The sequence below is a fragment of the Aythya ferina genome (assembly GCF_964211825.1).
Source record: "Aythya ferina genome assembly, chromosome: 1".
Classification (NCBI taxonomy): domain Eukaryota; kingdom Metazoa; phylum Chordata; class Aves; order Anseriformes; family Anatidae; genus Aythya; species Aythya ferina.
This window is the reverse complement of record NC_140296.1, coordinates 76,918,082-76,922,432: the sequence shown is the minus strand read 5'-3', so window position 1 is coordinate 76,922,432 and position 4,351 is coordinate 76,918,082. Positions and strand designations below refer to the sequence as shown.

General features: G+C 39.4%; 1 long non-coding RNA gene across 1 annotated transcript; it reads right to left on the bottom strand.

The window, feature by feature from the left end:
* Positions 1-2,123: 2,123 nt before the first annotated feature.
* On the bottom strand, positions 2,124-2,650 carry LOC311431154. The gene is made up of 3 exons (XR_014689287.1): positions 2,541-2,650; positions 2,370-2,434; positions 2,124-2,263 (listed from the first exon to the last, which is right to left on the bottom strand). It is a non-coding gene; the product is annotated as an uncharacterized lncRNA (long non-coding RNA).
* Between the last annotated feature and the right edge of the window lie 1,701 nt (positions 2,651-4,351).

The window sequence follows — 4,351 nt, the reverse complement described above, 5'->3', positions numbered from 1 at the left end:
AATAAAGAAGAAATTTAAGGCTGCAAGTCAGAGTGTGTATCTGATTACCCTTTTACAACTAGGTCACAAATTAATAGGACAGAGAGACGGTAACACTGAGTGTGTCTCTCGGCTGCTGAAGACAGCTAACAAATGAGCAAATGTGGAAACAGAATTGTTGAGAAATACCTTCTGTGATATGTAAGAACCTATCTGTCCGAGTAAACACAATGGGTTTGCCTTGGTCAGCATACCAGCAGCACACTGGTGTAGGCTGTCTGCATGTTATTTTTTAGATTGTCCCATGAAGAGGCAGTAGAGTACATAAGCAGAGATGTTTTTGGAAAGCTCTTCCTGAATCCTTATGATTTGTTGGAAGCTGCTTGAAATTTGAAGTCTGCAGTTGTACGGAGTGTCCCTTTGTCAGAAGGTGGAGAAGACAATTAAAACTGAATAGCTATAAATGCATATATTTGTAAGGAAACATGTCAAGTAGTTATTCCCGTAGCAATCAGATATAGGTCTGTACAGTAAAAAGGGTGGTGGTAAAAAGGAACCAATCTGGAGGGAACGCATGGGTGAGAGAGAAAAATGGCAGGCAATGAAGAATAACATATGCAATGACCAACACTATCTAATGTCTCTCAGTTTAATGGTTAAGCATACAAATGAATTAATTGTTTTTTTGCTTCTTAGTTTGTTTTCCAGGACACTGATCATCTATATATTGCCTGAAGCAGGACAGAGCTACAGACTGTAATGGGCTGAATAGGGAGCGAGACAACAGTACTTGAATAAAAGCTCTGGCTTGCACTGTGAAGAGATTAGTAATACTGTTCTGTTTGTTTGTTTGTTTTTCTAAATAAAGAGGAAAATATTTGTTCCTTGTGTTTAAGCACCTAAGGCAGAATGCATTACTTCATCAGACATTTAACTAGTTAACTATTAACTTTATTTTAAGAAATCATTACTAAGAGCACTGACTGCCTTATAGTTGAATGAGCAGCTAGCTTTGGTGTCTTAACTTTGCCTGGAAAGCCTGCAGAGTGTATGTGTGTGTGAGAGGGATAGAAAGCAGTAAGGGGAAGAACTCAGGAAAAATATTGAAATTAAATTTCCAGCATGCCTATTTAGCATCATGAAACAATATCAGAGCAACTTCTCCCATGGTTCAGGCTAAAACGCTGGCATAAAAATACACATACAATATACACATAGAAAATACAAGTATTTTCTGATGTAAAAGTGTTTAGTTCAAGTTCTGATCTAAAAAGTTTAAATTCTGTTCACAGCTGAGACTGCAAACTAGATAATTTCATTGTCCTCAGAATCATCAACAACAAAAAGCAGATCTAGAATTCCTTGAGATACTTGGTGCAATTAAACTTGACTCTCTTAGAAATTAAAAAAAAAAAAAAAAAAAAGAGGGAAGGAAGGAATGAAGGAACCAGCACTCTCCCAAGCCCATGCAAACTAATTTTAATATTTAGCACTGATTTTTTTCCTAACAAGGACACCAAAAGGCAGTAAGAACATATGACATTACTAATCAACACAGACTGATTTCATGCATTCCCTTCACTCTTAATCTAAAAGATCAGAATGAATTACCCCAGGCTTCAGGAATGTTAAATGCCCAGGATATTGGTGATTCCAAGAAGAGAGCAAAAGATGATCATAAAAATCAATGCCAATGGTCCTGTTTTCTGTTGTTGTTTGTTTTTTGTTTTTGTTTTTCTCAACAATTTCTAGCAGCAGACTGATGATTCGCACGCTCTCCTTCTCTCATTTCTCCATCTATCCATGTATTAGTTCAGAAAAAAAAGCCAAACTGATGTTAAGAGTTTAAACTGCTTTGCTCTTTCTTTCACTTTTTCCTGTATTCTGTGTGATCCTAGTCTCAGATTCAACCCTGACAGAAATGAAATTCATTTAATTGCAGATTAATGCCTATTAAATTTAATACTTATTATTGGAGAAAAGCCGCTGCAGCCTCCTGCAGTGTCAGTGCAGCCAATGCTGACAGCATCTCAGCTGTCTTGCCCTGGCCCTGAAAGGCACTAATGGGGTGACTGAGGGACTCAGCTACTCCCTGTTTGTCAAAGCAAGTGCCTAGGAGCTGCAGAGCTGAAATTTTGGTGTTGTCAGAAAAGAATTTGTCACAAGCGCCTCACGGCTCCCACAGTTCTTTGAGTGCACCCTGTCAAATCTACATACATCTTCTCCCAGTGTCAGTTATGCCACGAGTCCTGTTGTTTAAAGGACATGTTGTTGCAGGGTTTCTCTGAAAATAAAAACATAATCTCTAGGCATGCATTGTCTCACTGATTTCTCTCTCTCACCACTAGTTTAAAATAGACAAGTATATTTTATATACTCAGTCCTCTTACCATTCTGCTTTATTTTCTGAGTCTTTATGGCAGTGTCTCTTATTTCCATCTGAGTGATGATTTTACTGAAAGAAGGAGGAAAAGGGACACATGAGGGATGTGCTGCTGCTATGTGACTCAGTAGCTGCTAACTGTCCTTTGTCCCAACCACAGTACAAGAATGCTCTCCACCTCCACACTCATTTTGATGACTGCAACACCTGTGCTGTTTGCAGACTTTCCTTCCTAAAGCAGCTTGGCTTAGCCTCTGACAGCAGAGAGCTAGCACCTTTAGGCCATTTCAGTACCCCCGCCTTAAGATGGCTGATTAAAAGGTCCTGTGCAGAGCCAAGACCCTTTAAAGAGAAGAGGGCCACACCCCTCTTTCCCATCCCCAGTGCTCAGGGTATTTTTAACTCTGTTTCCTTGGTTACTTTTGAGTGGAAGATATGCGTGGTATGGGGAGATTGGCTCTCATTGTCCGAAGGAAGCATAGTTTATTATCTCAGATTTGGCAGACAGAGAAGGAATAAGGAGATTTTATAAAACAATTAAGGTGGCTTTAGCCACCTTTTTCCTTCTTCCCCTTCCCTGTTTCATCCCCTCACATCGCAGTCCTGACGTCTCCAGGAACAGGGAACAAACTATTATTAGACGTTAGAGCACTGCCTGGGTTCTCCATCTTTATCTATAGTTGTCCTGTTATCTTTCTGATTGCAGAAACATGACTCTGCTTCTTTCCTGGCTGCTTGTAAAGAATTTCCCAGGCTGTTGTGCTCAGGAGTAACTTTTACCATTCTGTCCTCCTTTCTCTAATCAAGGTTGAGCGTGGCTGATCCAGCTCTTTCCATGGATCATTAACAAACGGAGCTGCAGAATTTCTGATGTGACACCCTGTTGAGCCTTCATAAATATTCAGTCTGAAATACCAAAGGATATTATTTCTTTGGTGGTGGTGGTGCTGCTGCATGTATTATAGTTGTATGGGAAATTGCATGGTCACTGGATCCATCAGAGCTCTTTGGTATTTTTCTTTACAGTTTGTAAAAGTAATATAAAACCTGATACAATATCTAAGGAAGTTAACTTTTCAAGACAATTGCAAAAAAGTGCAGGTGTCTTTGCTATGCTCTAGCCTATTTGAAAACTGAACACAATCCCACAGTTCCTGCCTTTTTGCAGTGTTTTTTTTTTTTTTTTTTTTTTTTTTTCCCCTCCTTTTTTTAGGATGCCTATGTAAAAAACATAAAGGTAATCCAATCCACAGAGGATTTAAGTATTAATGTCAGCCCCTGAAAATAATATAGTGGGTCTCAAAAAAACTATGGTAAACACTTTGTTCACTGAATTAAAATAGAGAAGAAAAAGAACTCTGTAATTATAGGTCATGTGCAATTACTCAGAAGGTCAGACAAAAAGCTGTTGAGAGAAGTGCATAGGCAGTGTGGGTTGTTGAGGAAGGAATCTCACTTAATGGAGCCCCACAGCAGAAGTGTGTGAAGCTGTTTGTGATATCCTTGGAGCGTCTGATAAGAAACATAAGATGCTTTTGCTCTGAGCCACCCCTCCAACTCTCTGGCAGTTTACTGTGGAATCACGCTCCCCCCCTGAAAGCTTTGACAATTGATTGACAATAAATTGAACCCTTTCTGGGGTGTCCTATATTTTGTCTATTTGTTTTCTTGGAGTTTTGAAAGCTGCAAAAGACAGAGGTGTCTGTCCCCTGTCCATATGTTCTTCCCTATTGCTCTTTGAAGTAGCTTTCCTGACCAGCTAGAGGATTAAGCTGAAGAAAACCAGAGACCACCAACTTTGTCCCTGATGTTAACCAGAGGAATTCTCCAATCAGCAGCACTTATCAGATGCCAGGAAATATGAACTTCCAATGTACAATATCTGCTGGTGTCTTATATATGGAGGGCTAACTACTGTTGGGTTAGACCCCAACAGTATGTGAACCATTTTCTACATTTTTCAGTAGAGTAAACCTGAACTTATTCTAG